Below are 16,646 nucleotides of genomic sequence, written 5' to 3'. Positions count from 1 at the left end.
TTGACAATTTTGACAATTTTGACAATTTTGACAATTTTGACAATTTTGACAATTTTGACAATTTTGACAATTTTGACAATTTTGACAATTTTGACAATTTTGACAATTTTGACAATTTGACAATTTTGACAATTTTGACAATTTTGACAATTTTGACAATTTTGACAATTTTGACAATTTTGACAATTTTGACAATTTTGACAATTTTGACAATTTTGACAATTTTGACAATTTTGACAATTTTGACAATTTTGACAATTTTGACAATTTTGACAATTTTGACAATTTTGACAATTTTGACAATTTTGACAATTTTGACAATTTTGACAATTTTGACAATTTTGACAATTTTGACAATTTTGACAATTTTGACAATTTTGACAATTTTGACAATTTTGACAATTTTGACAATTTTGACAATTTTGACAATTTTGACAATTTTGACAATTTTGACAATTTTGACAATTTTGACAATTTTGACAATTTTGACAATTTTGACAATTTTGACAATTTTGACAATTTTGACAATTTTGACAATTTTGACAATTTTGACAATTTTGACAATTTTGACAATTTTGACAATTTTGACAATTTTGACAATTTTGACAATTTTGACAATTTTGACAATTTTGACAATTTTGACAATTTTGACAATTTTGACAATTTTGACAATTTTGACAATTTTGACAATTTTGACAATTTTGACAATTTTGACAATGTTGACAATGTTGACAATTTTGACAACTTTGACAATTTTGACAATTTTGACAACTTTGACAATTTTGACAATTTTGACAATTTTAACAATTTTAACAATTTATTTTGACAAAGCATTGAATTATTTTTCACCACAGCCTATCATTTTTCAACCCCTAATGAATTCGTCAATGGTCGGAAGCAAATTGAGACGCTTGCCAACCAAAGTCCTTGCGAAATATTCAAATAAAGGACCCAAAATCATTACCAACACGTTCGTATATGGAGATAGACATTTTAGCAACCATCCGTGCCAGGGAAAGTGAAAATGAAAAATGATAGGCGATGTTAGTCTAAGGTTTTTCCCGTGGAACCGTACCTCTCGGTTTTTCCAACAACTGAACCTGTAGGCTTCCGGTGCCATTCGGTTCCTTCGTGGAAATCCGAGAACGTTATCTCGGCAGCGGGTTGATGTTCGTTAGAGTCGAATGAAGAAAAAATGGTTCCAGCACACCGGCCGAAAGTTGATGGGGGGATGCTTGATTTATGAACTGACAATAAATTACGTGTTGCTCGAACGTTACATCATAATTTTATTTGTGCCAAATTCTTCAGTTTCTTTTCTTCCACTGCTAGCACTAGGCCAAACAAGGGAGTTTCACAGCCCAAGTAACTTAGTTGGGGGGGAAAGGAGGAGAAAAATAGAACTTTTGTCGAGAGATGTCAGGATAAATGAAGTAAACTGTTGGCCGTACCGCAACGAGGCGAGAAGATGAACGGAGCAGAAGAAAAAAATCGTCCAAGTCTTTCGAGAGATAAAATTAGACCACCAGAAAAGTGCTGAGCTGAGGCGGAAACGCGTGAACGTGACTGCAATTTACAAGTGGCTGAGCTGAAAAACATTCAGCCAGTAACCAGTAACCAGAAACCCTCGGAAATCCTCGGAAACAGCTTCCCAAAGTCAACAACAATGCAGTCGAGCAGTTTTTCGCTTTATTTTATCCGACCAACCTATTCCTGTCCCTATTGGCGAAGAAGAATGGGGCAAATGGGGGGTTGAATTCATTGGATCCTTCGCGGTTTCATCCCCCCTTTCCTGGTCGTTCCAATTTCGTTGCTAGACAGTCGATCGACGTGTTTTTCCTTTCTATTTTTTAGGGATGGCATCAGGACCAGATGCGTTTTCATTTCCTTCTATTATGTTAGGGTTTTTTTTTCTCGCTAGTTTCGGAATGCTGTTATTTTATGCTGACAACCGAAGGAAGTTCGTTTCAGTTATTGTTGTTTGGGGATGATACAAGGTGACCGCTTCAATTGGGGATTTTACTTCTGTCTCATCCAAAAATGGAATTAAAAACAGAACTAGTGGCAATAAGTCTTGAGGTCTATAAAAAAAGTATATGAATAGAGAATGCAAAACAGACATGAACAAATAACAAAAATGACAAAAAAGACGAATGACAAAAATTGACGAAAATATCCAAAATGACAAAAATGATAAAAAAAAATATTTCAAAAAATTAAAAAAAATTACGAAAATGAAAATAATGACAAAAATGACAAAAATGACAAAAATGACAAAAATGACAAAAATGACAAAAATGACAAAAATGACAAAAATGACAAAAATGACAAAGATGACAAAAATGACAAAAATGACAAAAATGACAAAAATGACAAAAATGACAAAAATGACAAAAATGACAAAAATGACAAAAATGACAAAAATGACAAAAATGACAAAAATGACAAAAATGACAAAAATGACAAAAATGACAAAAATGACAAAAATGACAAAAATGACAAAAATGACAAAAATGACAAAAATGACAAAAATGACAAAAATGACAAAAATGACAAAAATGACAAAAATGACAAAAATGACAAAAATGACAAAAATGACAAAAATGACAAAAATGACAAAAATGACAAAAATGACAAAAATGACAAAAATGACAAAAATGACAAAAATGACAAAAATGACAAAAATGACAAAAATGACAAAAATGACAAAAATGACAAAAATGACAAAAATGACAAAAATGACAAAAATGACAAAAATGACAAAAATGACAAAAATGACAAAAATGACAAAAATGACAAAAATGACAAAAATGACAAAAATGACAAAAATGACAAAAATTACAAAAATGACAAAAATGACAAAAATGACAAAAATGACAAAAATGACAAAAATGACAAAAATGACAAAAATGACAAAAATGACAAAAATGACAAAAATGACAAAAATGACAAAAATGACAAAAATGACAAAAATGACAAAAATGACAAAAATGACAAAAATGACAAAAATGACAAAAATGACAAAAATGACAAAAATGACAAAAATGACAAAAATGACAAAAATGACAAAAATGGCAAAAATGACAAAAATGACAAAAATGACAAAAATGACAAAAATGACAAAAATGACAAAAATGACAAAAATGACAAAAATGACAAAAATGACAAAAATGACAAAAATGACAAAAATGACAAAAATGACAAAAATGACAAAAATGACAAAAATGACAAAAATGACAAAAATGACAAAAATGACAAAAATGACAAAAATGACAAAAATGACAAAAATGACAAAAATGACAAAAATGACAAAAATGACAAAAATGACAAAAATGACAAAAATGACAAAAATGACAAAAATGACAAAAATGACAAAAATGACAAAAATAACAAAAATGACAAAAATGACAAAAATGACAAAAATGACAAAATTGACAAAAATGACAAAAATGACAAAAATGACAAAAATAACAAAAATTACAAAAATTACAAAAATTACAAAAATTACAAAAATTACAAAAATTACAAAGATGTCAAAAATTACTTAAAAAAGGTAAATAACCAAATATTCCAATTGTAAATTCAATAAAATAAAAATAGAAAAAAGTAACAATAATAACAGTAACGAAAAATGTTATAAAAATTAAAAAACTTTTTCACCAAAAAATTATTTAACCAAATTGATAAAAATGAATAACATGATAAAACAAGAAAAATGTCAATATTGTTAATGGCTTAACTTGACCATCTTGTTAAAAAAAATTAATATGACAGTCCTGACTTTTTTGGTTCTTATATTTGTTTTGAAGATTCTTCTTCCCTTAACGAAAATTTTCTGATCCAATGAAATCATTCGACTGTTTAGTCCGACCAAAACAACTCGAACCGGAAGACGATGAATCAATCGTGGACACAAGAACCAGAATTTTCCAACTCTTTTGCATCTCCTCCATTACTTAGACCACATCCAGAAGATGCTTCCGATTGGGTTCTAAGGAGATTAAAGGGGGTTGCATAGAAGAGCGGCTTAGTTGAGTCTTTTCCCATCAGCCGGCAGAGAGGGATGCATGTAGGAGATATTTAGCTGTGCTGTGGCTCAGTTTGCCGCTTTTCCATCCGGAGGGTTTTGCGGTCACTTTGTGTATCGTTCCTTCCAGATAAAACCGCATGAAAGTTAAATTGTTTTCGAATCTTCCCTCGGTCCCTTCCGTCACAGTCCGGAGCATTACGAAGCACCATCTCGCTGGAAATCTCCGAACAAGAAATCCGGAAACGTGCATCGAGAAAGATTGCTTACGGGCTTAATGGTGTGCAACATTTTGCCGAATGATTGAGTTGGAATCCCTCCCCTACAACCTTCCTAAAAACAGACCCATGCTAACTGTTCTCCTGAGACTCTCACCACTAATAACTTTTGAATTCGAAAGGAAACGATCGACTGCAATCGTAGGACGACCATGCCATGCTGCATCCAATCAAGGCCGGAATAAGCGAACAGATTCCCCCTGAGGAGTTAAGTAGAGCCCAAACCGACCGTTAGCAGATGTCCTGCAGTACTGAATCGGAATTGGCTTTCAACAGTTTGTTGGGATTCTACTTTTGAGTCCCTTTAGGTTCTATGTTGGACTTGAAATTTTTCTTCTAACAGGCTTTCAGAAATTACTCAATTTTTTTCTAAAATATATGTAATATCAACCTGAACCCAGTGAAACAATTTGTTAGCACTCTTAATCCTGAGCTTCAATAACAATAGAGGAGATAATCAAACATCGAATTTAAGCTCTTTTCCGTAATCCCCAGGGCATAATTGAACCAGCGCTAGCCGGAAATCCCGATTTGATTAAAGTTTAACTCGAACTCCAAATCCATTCCAGCACATACCCAAACCAGCGATTTTCATTCAGTTCGGTTTTCTTCCCTCTCAAACTCAGCCTGGTTACAGGAACCGGAACTAGTCAGTCCAGGACTATGTGTGGGTACAGAAAAATTTAATCGAAAGCAAACAAAACAGAATGATTCTGATAAATAAATTCAAGCTCCACATGCACACTAATTAAAACCAAAATCAATTCCCCTCTTTCCAGGTGCAGGACACCGTGTCAGAATGTGCATCTAAATTTACTAACAGGGTAAAAGGTGATGAAGCCTATTACGGACCTGATGAGTACTCGTTGTATGGATATCAATCTGAAGTAGAATTCACATGACAAATTTCAAGAATTATAGAATTTTAATCCGAAATTAGATTCTTGTCCCCTTTGCGCTTAGGAGTGATCTAAATTCCATCCCAACCAGAGAATTCATTTGCACCTACTGCATTTGCTTGGAGTTTAGACCTGACTCATTATAATTTATTTAATGTATTATTTTTTTAAAGGAAAAATAATCCAAATGGGTTAAAATCCTATAAAAAAAATACATACAGTGTCGGACGATAGAATAGGACCACAGCTCAATCCAAAACAGAAAGTTACAAAACTTTGAGATAAAAATTCCATTTAAGTGCATCAAACCATTTACAAATTGTAAATTCCATTCTTCAAAGAAATGAGAATCATCCGTAGTTAAAACAATTGTCCTTTATTTAAAAATGCGTTTTAAGCATACTTACTGACTAAAATAACGCGACATAAAATAGGACCGCTTTAGAATTCATGGTAAAAAAATAAAAAAAAAAAAGGAAATTCATACCGTGATCGATTTGCAGGGTTAGTACTTGGTGGTGTAACCCTTATTACGCATCACTTCTCGCACCCGGTTCGGCATCGACTCCACCAGCTTTTGGCACGTTCTCACCGGGATAGCGTACCACATCGCCTGGATTCTCTCCCACAGCTGCTGCTTCTGTTGTGTTGTGAGCCTACTTGGTTGAATGATTCAACTGAATCAAAGCAATCTTAAAAGGAATCTTTCGATTGCTTTGATTCATTGTTGTTTTTGCTTGTTTTTTGACTATTTCCCATAGGTTCTCTATGGGATTGAGATCAGGGGACTGTGCTGGCCACTTCATAACGTCTACCTTATTATCCTGGAACCACTTTTTAACCGTTTTATCGTTGTCCTGCTGGAACTGCCACTTTATGGGCATCTCCCACTCGGCGTGTGGCAGCATTACTTCCCGAAGTATCTGAGCGTAGAGATGCGGGTCCATAATCCGGTCGATCCAGTACAAGGGACCCATCCCGTACCAAGAAAAGCACCCCCACACCATGATGCTACCTCCTCCATGTTTGAATGTTTTATTTGTATACTGGGGTATATACGCACAGCCGAGTGGGTGATGGACCCAACTCTTTCCGTCCGAGCCGATGAGGTTCACTTTGGCCTCATCCGACCACAGCACATTTCTCCATAGTTTCTCCTTTTCCGGACCGACCCAATCGAAGTGGTCCTTCGCATACTTCAGCCGCGCCTTCAAGTGCTTCGGCGTCAGCATCGGCACCTTCCGGGGACTTTTTCCTCCTAGTCCCTTCTCCGCCAACCGTCGCTGAACCGTCCGGGAACTCACAGATAAGTTCAGCTCGTCTCTGATCTGCTTGGACGCTTTGAAAAGGTCCTTTTTCAAGGCCCGCTTGATTGCCGAATCGTCCTTCGGCGTCGTTTTGCGGGGGCGGCCGGTCAGTTCCCGTTTGCCGGTGCTGTGAAGCGCGTTGAAAACGAAAGTTTTCGACCTTCCTAAGTAGTCGGCAATCTCGCGTTGGCCAGCCTTGTAAAGATTCCGGATGATCGCTCGCTTTTTCGCTGAAAACAGTAGGAGGAAGGAAATCTATATTTTTTGTATGTTTTCATGATTTACATGATTAATTTTATGGGAAATACTTACCAGGACACGACAATGGACAAACAACACCGAAAACAACACCTTTTCTTCAAATCTAGAGCGCTGAAAATGCCGGAACAGCCGAACCGATGAACTGGTCTTATTTTATGACGCGACTTTTTTCACCCTCTGACAGCTTTCTGGTCGAGTAGAACAAACGGGTTGCTTTGATTGCAACAAACGTGCAGTATACAAAGTTGGCATACTACTATAAGTGCTTGCCGCTAGGTGTCGCATATTATTATATTCGAATTGGCAGTTTAAAGGTGATTTGAATATTTTGCCTTAGAGCAGTCCTATTCTATTGTCCGACACTGTAAGTATCAACGAAAAAGTGAAATTAGTCCGTGAAAACAATAAAATGTCTTTACAAAATGCGTCCGAAATCGTGATGGCGTTTATTCGTGCTGTTTCGGAATTCAAAAGATTTGAAGAGCATTTAAGGTCGTTGATAGGATGATCTAAATGAGAAGTTGGTTTCTGTTAACACTTAATATGGAATTAATGATCCAGTGATTTTGTTAAAATAAGACATAAATGCATTATCGAAAAGTTTGAGACTAAGCTTACATGCGGCAGAGGACGCGTCAGTTAAGGTGTGGTGTAGAAAAATAAACTCCCCTCTTTCGTGTGGTTGCCTTAGCGACGCATGTGAATGGCCTGGCTTGCTGGGATCGAATTCTATTGTCGCTATTCGATTTATGTGGTTATTACAGCGGGTAAAACGATAAGTTTTCCACTTAAATTTATTTTGGAAACAAAAGATTGTCGCGATTGTCGGTTAGCTAAATGTGATCACATACAAAAAAAACATAGAAATTAATGGATCCTAACTGGTGATATTGTTCTTTTATGGTATCATAACATGATATTTTGGTTTCGATTATTTAAATTAGAACATTCAATCACGTGTCAACTGGCCAGGTATATACACGGATGCCTGAGTACCTGTAGTAAATGTATAATACTAAACATATTATACATTTGAAACTGCTTGTGCACCTGTTTGAATTGTTCGTCCAAATATAACTCTCCATTTACACGTTACACAATCACTTCATAACAGATCACACGCCATGGTGCCGGGTATGGAGTTGGAAGTTATTTAATTATTACATGTATCCATACTTCGGTAAAATTGCGGTGAATCCGTGCACCCATGGTGGATTATCAACATACATACATACATACATACATACATAAAAAAAAAGATAAACATGCATTTTTTATTGAACATCTTGGAATCTGGAAAATTCCTCTGAATAAAGGGTGATGAAATTGCCACACTATGAAATTGCTCTAACTATTTAACCGTAGGGTAGAATTTAATGAAAATTTGGGTGGATTTCGTTCATAGTGCATTGTTTACATCTTGTAAGTTTTAAAGTGCTGTGCGTGATAAAATCTCGCGCATTCGTCATGAGAACACTGATCTCTCGCATCGTTCCATCGCTAAAACGTTGGGAATCACGAATTCCACGGTGTCGCGAGTGATTAAGCGTTTAGAGGAACGATTGACAACCGATCGGAGGCCCAGAAGTAAAAGAAAAAGTATTCCGTATCACACCAAAAATCACAACTGCGTAGTTCAACCGGAACCCAAAGTGGAATGCTGCATCATGGAAGACAAAACATATGTGAAGGCCGACTTCAAACAGATCCCCGGCAACCTGTTTTTCCCGGCCAAGGATAAGTTCAGAGTTCCGGAGCATGTCCGCACTCAGGAGCTTGTAAACCGGCCAAAAAAAAACTCAGCCAGAGGACAAAATATTTATCAGAAAGAAAGTCCTGCCGGAAGGGGCATCGGCCCGTCTTCGGCTTCACGGACAGGTTTGCGATTCAACATAAAAAAAACTAAAACGATCATCTCCGCGCGTCCCCAAAAGATGGATACAATGCTTCAGCATCATAAAGAAATAAATCAGCAAAATGGCTTTAAAAACTTATATTGACTAAATTTCCCCCCCCGATTTTCCCCAATTTTCCCACCCTCTCTTATAACTACCTTACCTTAGATCTGTGTGAGTGTCAGTGTAGTGTATGCTAGTGTATCCCTCGGCGAACAGCTTGACGTGCTGCATCCGGATGCTTTCCTCGGCGTTTGTACCAGTCTCGACTGGTTCTGGTCCATCTGCGTTGGCCATCGTATGGTTGAGACACAGGCAGTCCCTAAAGCGGGCCACAGACTACACAACATTTGTACAAATGCGATGAAATTCGATGAAATTTTGTCGCTGTAAACACGATTTGCATAGTGTATGGCACTGCTTGAATAAGCGCCCAAACGGTTGGAGTAAAATCGGTCGGGATCGAAATATTTTGTACAAACCATCCTCCCAAACCATTTATCCTGTTGGATAATTCATCCCAAAAATAAGAAAATAAAAAAAAACCACAGTGCCGTAAAGAAGAGAGAATCGAACTCACAACACCATTTTTATATCGTCTTTCCAATCCGACATCTTCACCAGTGTACTAACTGAGCTTGATGCAGGACGAGGGATATTTGCATAGGCTTTCTGCCACCGAAAAATCACTAAAAACGCACAACGGTGGCTTCCTGGCGTATGGCCTCCTTTCAAGGTAGTTCTTTGTCTAGTGAAGGGAACAGGAAAGGGAACTGGAGTGAAGGAAACGGGAAACCCATTGAATGAGAACTGTGTTTTGCTTACTGCCTGCCTTACATACACACGCTACAGCTGCTAAAGCCGAGCCACAGCGTTGTCAGATCTACGGATTTTTCCGTAGATCTACGGATTTGAAGCATTTCTACCGAGCTACGGATCGATGCTCGAAATCTACGGACTTTCAGCATTTCCTACAGATTTTCTACGGATAATCAAAAAAGTCAACGGGATTCTACGGATAAACGAACATTCTTTCTGAAGACCAAAAAAAAAGGTCATCAAGTTTCATTTTGCCAAAATCAGTACATTTTTCGATTTTCGTCAAACCTACGGACTTGAGCGGTTTGCAATCTGGAAAGCCGGGCAACTTAACCGGTGGTTGTTTGCCGGTGGATTGAAATAGGGGAATGTGTTTTTTGCTGGCTGCCTGTTGTTGGCCGGTATTTATTTCTTCCTTCTTCGTCTTTGTCTTCAGTCAGATACAATGCGATTGCGCTGGAAAGTTAATGCCGGCGGTCGCAAATCGAATCATTCCCGGGCGCGTTCTTTTCTTATGTCAATTACGATAGGTTATTGATTACTCATGATTGGCATAGAGGCTGAACTTTGGGTGTACTTGTATATAATAGTGAATAAAAATAATGTTTCTTGCATTTTAATACAAGGAATGAATTCATCGTTTTACAATTGATTCAATATTTTTGCATTTGTTGAATTAAATTCTCATTTGTAACAATGTATTTTTCAAAGAAATTGCGTGAATTTAGGGGAAATCGGGGTTATTGAGGCTTTTCTCGTCAACTTTACACTAAGCGGTGCATATCATTCGATTCAACAATGAATTTCACACCTGTATCAATCATTTTTGTGCATTTCCGGATGCATTGCCATTTATTACAATGATTTTTTATTAACATTTTGCTTAATTTTAGGGGAAAACGGGATGATTGTGGTTATTCTCGTAAGCTGAGCACTAAGCGGTGTGCACCACTCGATTCAGCGATAAATTTTACACTAAATCAATTGGTTTTTGCATTTGGTATGTGAATTGCTCGATTGTTACGGTGAAATTTTTGCACAAATTTAAAAAACCTAGGGGAAGTTGGAGATATTTATCCATTTCTATTCATTCTTGTGCAAAAAAGCAACACGATTAGCTAGAGGATGAATAAATCTTGGAAAAATGTTGGATTACCTTTTGTTTGACTGCATTTCTTTGAAAAAATTCTTAAGTTTCGGGGAAAAGAGGCAAAATGAGCCACTTGTCGTAGTAAAAACAGAAATTGGAGTACACCAATCGATTCAGTCGACATTTTTACATATATAGATGAGTATGGTTTATAAGACTTTTTTGTTGCAAGACAGATTGCTACAATCGGAATTATATCTTTACACCCAAAAAAAAATAGGGGAAATCGGGTAAAATGAGACGTTTAGAGTCGTTTTATCAAAAAGCGGTGTAGACCATTTTATTCCTCGTGTTTTTGCAAAATAAATGGTTGTTTTCAAGAGTTTAGTACAGTTTAGGCGATCGTCACAGGAATAGGTACATTTTTTTGATCAAAAATCCCCACTGTACAACGGTTGAAAATAATAATGAATGATCCCGAAAATAGGTTGACGAAGAAAACAAATGACAATAACCAACAAGAAAAAGCTGGTCTTTGGTTAGTAGCAAAAGTGATATCATACTTAATAAAAAAAAACCGCAAAAATCCCAGTTTGTATGTCTTGCAAAAAGAAATAAGAGAAAATAGGTGGAACAACAAAAATGCATTTTTTGCAAATTTTGAAATTTAAATTAGTTCATATAAGTAGAGAAGAATAATGGAAAGGATGTGAAAATGAGGAGGTAGTCTTGTAGTAAATAAGTGTTTTAATAATAAATTTAAAAAAAAGATTGTTTTTGTCAATATAGAAGATATCTTAAGTATTGATTGCGAACAACCCCTCCAAAAAACGGCATTGTGGTTAGCAGTAAGTTATATAGCTTATTGCATGGAATTTTTTTTTCCAAATTTAAATTTGTATTTGTTTCAAAAAGTATCCGCGAATTTAATTGGAACAATAGAAAAATTGTAATGAACTTGTTTGATTGTAACTTTAATATTTGTTAAGATAATGAAAAGTAATGTAATGACTTTGTACATGTAGGCTAATTTTGATCCATTTAAAAAAACGTTTGCCGGTGCATTTGGGTACACACATATGCGCCCTTTGCCCCTAACGAAATAGAAATCATAATATACCTAACCTTTCAAAATTTCACGATTAAGACGTATATGAATAGTTTAAGTGATCCTGTTGTTTTTTCTTTTGGTGAAGAACATGCCCCTTTTCAAAACTATTTTCGAAATCACTGGATTACATTCTACATTTACGAGTTATAGCAGATTCTTCTTAACGAGTGCGTGCTACCCCTAGTTCCCCTAAACATTCGGATAGGTACAGGCAGTGATGTCAACCTTCCAGATTTTATTTTGATCTTCCAGACTTTTTGGACTTTTGCCAGACATTTTTTAAGGTTTCCAGACTTTTGACACTTCTTCCAGACAGTTCCATACTTTTGGATTTGGACAAAAATTGTTCTAAGAATCTATGAAAATTCAAATTTGTCCTGGTGTAAAATGGCAGGAAATGATGACAATTTATGAATAATGAATGCGTAAGTGTTCGGAACCTATCAATAATGGCAAATGCTTTGAAGACGTATGTTAAATTGAGAATCAGACAGAGCATAGTGACAGAAACATAATATTGGAACATTGCGCTCTGGGGACCAAAAAATAAAGGTCACCTCCTTCAAAATTTCGGTGCCCAGACATTTACAGACATTTTTTCAAAATCTTCCAGACTTTTCCGAAAAATAGTTGACAGCCCTGGGTATAGGTGATTCTCAGGAAAAAAATAATCGATCGCAGCAAGCCGACCGCAGAAAAAAAAACCATATGAGGGAAAAATGAAACACATCAGAGCAGATTTCTCCCTATTCGTTCGGGGCTTTCCACAATTATTTCTGTAGTTATGTCATTTTCAAGGGATAAAATTACTTCTAAACTTTCGCATCCTCCTCACAATAAGCGCTTCCACTAACAACCCAGGACTTCCACACAAGAATAAAATTTTAATTCAATGTGTAAACACTCCATTCCTTCAGCTACAGGTTTGAAATTCTTTTCATGAAATAACACTTTTTTCCCTCTAAATTTTCGAAAATTCCGGTGGACACTTCTGCACTTCCTTCCAGCTTTCACTGTATGCCATTTGTATTTAATTCCCGACTGTATTATGTACTGAAATAAAAAATTTTGAAAAAATTTCGTGGACGAAAAGAAAAACGCGTGCGGTTAGCAAAAGTCATCGTCTACTCCTTGACATTGTTCGCGTTTGTTACATACAAAATATCAACCCAAACTTATTTCATAAAACTTGTTTTTTTTTAATTTTTGGGTGCAACTTTATGCAGGTCAAATGCTACACATAACTATAATATGTCCATATTCAATCCATTCCTAGTTAAGTAATAACATTATCAGTGCTACTAATCAATTTTCAAGTTTTACAGAGCACCATGAAAATTGATTTGCTTCACATATTATTCGAATAACTACTGAAATGTGTAATGACTGTTGCAACCATATTTAAAAGCAACGTGCAGCGCTCAGTCATCAGTCAGTTATCCAGAGAAAGATCTGATCGCGACAGCCACAACAACATAAACCCAAAATGTTTTCCTTCACCAAAAGTTCATTCATTGTTTTGCTGATGGCATACCATACGATTTTATCAGGTAGGTTATTATGAAGGTAATTAGAGCTGATCAATTCTGACATCTAAAATGGGTGAGAGTGAGATCTTTAAGATCTTAAGACAAAGCTAGGAGAAAAATCGGAAAAAAAGTTTAAACGGGGGATTTCGCTAGTTTCAGTATGACCCATAGAAAAATGCGATTATTTTCAGCAGTTTGTTTGAGGTTGTTTTTAAGGTTGTTCAAAAATAACCATCTGCTCATGGTTATTTTCGATTCCTTCTAAAACATGACCGTATGAATAAATGTACATTACTGACAGTTAGAATTGGATAAAACTTAAGTCGTATCGAAATGAAAGATTCAACGCAGGTTTCAGTGGTTAAATAGCGTTATCGTTTAGTTGCTATCTCAGTAAGGTTCTTGCATAGCTACACTCTACGCTAGCGATTGGTATCAATCGCATCAGCTTTGACAAATATCGCTTTTCCAGTCTCTCCGTCATATAACCCGGAGGAACTAAAAATCAATAGCAGTAGCCTTAAAAATCGGCGCATTCTAAGCCAATCCTTCTTTTTCCAGCGGAAGGCCAAATCAAAACACTCCCAACAGTAGCAGCACACTTTGAAAGTCTGCGCTTTCCAAGCCAATCCGTCTATTTACCGGAAGGCCAAATCAAGATAAACAAACAGCAGTGAAAGCCTAAAATATCTCCGCTTCCTAAGCCAATCCGCCTTTTTCCACCAGAAGGCTAAATCAAAACAAACAAACAAACAAACAAACAAACAAACAAACAAACAAACAGCAGCAGCCTTAAGGATCTGCAATTTTTCAGTCACTCCCTGTTATTTACCGATGGAACAAATAATCAAAGCAGAAGCTCTAACAATCTGCTCTTTCTAGTCTCTCCATCTTATCTACCGGAGGAGCAATCAATCGTAGCAGCAGCCTTAACAATCTGCGCTTTTCCATTTGCTCTGTCTTATTTACCGGAGTCGGAACCATTTCCAAACAATCTGAGCATCAGCCTTGAAAATCTGTGCTCATATTACCAACTACGCCATAGTCGTGATTTCACGATTCTTATGAATCTCAATTCAGAGATTAACACGTCTGTCACTCACGAGAAAAGATCATTGACTGACTTGTGTTTTTGTTTACACTTCGTAGCTTCTCTTCCAGTGTTGCCACACTGGAATTTAATTATTTTCATATCTTTTATTTTTTATTTCGTACATTCTGAGATCTACAGTATAGGTTAAAAAAATTCAGTCGCACATTGTCATCTAATACACTGGGGTTTTAAACAAATTAGTTGATTTCTAGGAATTTCATTCTGTGTTCGAGCCGTAAAAAAAGAATCAATCTTAAAATATTTTCATCTCCAGTTTCAGCGCCGCTACCCCAACTGGGCCAGGAGGAAATTTGTGGCATCCCGGACCAACCCGTTCGCTGCAGTTGTGTTGGTGATAAATGTGAGCCCACATTTCTGAGAGCAATTCCGAAACCGTTGGTAGAAACTGTCCAAGAAAATGCTAGTACTGCACGAAAAACTGGAACGATGGTTTTGAATTAAATTTTTTCCCATCAATTTGTATCTGAATATAATGAAAAGTAAATGTCCTTTCCAAATAATTGATTACCTCAAAACTTCTCGATAGTGTCCACCTTCGAAAGAAACCCTGTTGGCACAGTTCCCGAAAAATAGGTCAATCAATTTACATTTCCAATAACGTTAAGTGATTCTTCAAGTCGACCGTCATTGAGCCGAAAACCAATAATGGGATTAAACCGTCAATGTCGTTTATTGGCCATTGTTTGTTAGAGAGTAAGTAGTTGTGTATGTCGTTCCTCTATAAAAAGAAAACGGAAACCGGTAAAGCTGAAAAATGGTCCTCAGATCACGAGTTCCGGAAAGTTGTGGGACCAAGAAGTAATATAGAAGACCAAGACGTCATCAGCAGCACAGTTTTCTGGTTGGTTCCGGGAACATCCATCAGGTGCGTGCTTCGCCAACCCATCCGTGCCGTGGCACGCGGAGAGCAAAAGTTGAATTCCGAAACCAAAAACCGACGGCATCAGCAGAACATTCCGGGACGTAGGCAATAAAGCGTGAAATAGGCGGCACGCGAGAATGATGAAGTTGTCTTTGCGAGGCCACGCGCGACCACAGAATCTAACCATCTGTCGTTGGATTCCGGTTGATTCGCGGCCCAGTTAATTTTCCGGTAGACGTCTTTTGGTGGGCATCAACGGATGTCGTGGTTCCGGGGATTATAAATCATCCAAACTTGATTGGTTTCGAGACGATGGGAACTTTTGCTACAATTGCTACTTCTGAACTAAAAAACTTTAGAACTTTAAGTTCTCTTGTTCTGATGACTAAGTTGACAAAAGATTCTTGGAAATCCCTGACGCTACAAAAAAACTGTCGATCATTTTTCAATAACTTAATTTATTACTTCGAAAATCTATAAAACGTCATCGATTTGTGCCGGTCACGAATCTACAGCTCCAATGTTTTTTTTAACTTTTTTTATGTTACCGTTATTCCTTCATATCGTAAGCATCGAGAGCGTTGCGTGTCGCAATTACTCTCATCCTTGTAATCTACAACGAATAGAAATTGAAAACAATACGAGCGAATGTCAGCGAATTCTGTCCCGGAATGGAACCAATCGTTCATTTCATAGCGATAGCTTGGAAATAGGGCTATCAGCATTGCAGGATGTTTCAAATATAGAAAAGGAAAAGAGAAAGTTAGAGTCAAGTTCATCCTTTTGAAGAATAGATTGCTAACAGCTGCGAAAAGCTACCATCGATACTAGCCGGTAATAAATTTGCTCTAGGTGTTGGAGGTTTTCCAGCTTCAGCTGTAATAATAACTTCGCTATGAAAAGATAAAGGAAATCGGATTGAAAACGAGGAGATGTGTTTTTTTTCAGCTTGTTGGATATTAATATTGTGAATATAAAATAAAAGAGAAATATATATTAGATTTATGCTATCTATCCATTTTGATTACAACAGTGGATTTATTTGAGGGTTTAATTCGTTGTTCGTATATTCGTAGCTCTGATATTTTGTTATTCACTCTTGGGCAAAATCTTAACGCTAACGTTTGCATTAAAGTTCTATTGAAGTTCCTCATGGAACCAAAAAGTTCGTATCAAGTTCTGCATGGAACCAAAAAGTTCGTAAGAAGTTCTGTATGGAACCAAAAAATTCGTTTAAAGTTCGTAACGAAGCACGATAAGCCAAATTGAATCCTGGATTTTTTAAGGTACTTGCAACGCACAAAAATATTCTATGCTACTTGTTTAGACTTTTTATGTTCGTTCAGAATCCCAAAACAAGCACTTATTTTCATTTCTCTCGAGTACCTTTTATCCAGCCAAATATGAACTTTTGATGCACAAAATTAAGTATCCATGCGACTTTTGGTTACTTG

The 16,646-nt window shown here is 36.5% G+C and overlaps 1 long non-coding RNA gene across 1 annotated transcript; it reads left to right on the top strand.

Moving 5' to 3' along the window:
• Positions 1–13,103: 13,103 nt before the first annotated feature.
• Positions 13,104–14,845, top strand: LOC129751757 (uncharacterized). The gene is made up of 2 exons (XR_008738790.1): positions 13,104–13,237; positions 14,584–14,845. It is a non-coding gene; the product is annotated as an uncharacterized LOC129751757 (long non-coding RNA).
• The last annotated feature ends 1,801 nt before the right edge of the window (positions 14,846–16,646 follow it).

The sequence above is a fragment of the Uranotaenia lowii genome, chromosome 1 (genome assembly GCF_029784155.1).
Source record: "Uranotaenia lowii strain MFRU-FL chromosome 1, ASM2978415v1, whole genome shotgun sequence".
Classification (NCBI taxonomy): domain Eukaryota; kingdom Metazoa; phylum Arthropoda; class Insecta; order Diptera; family Culicidae; genus Uranotaenia; species Uranotaenia lowii.
This window is presented reverse-complemented; position numbering and strand designations above follow the sequence as displayed.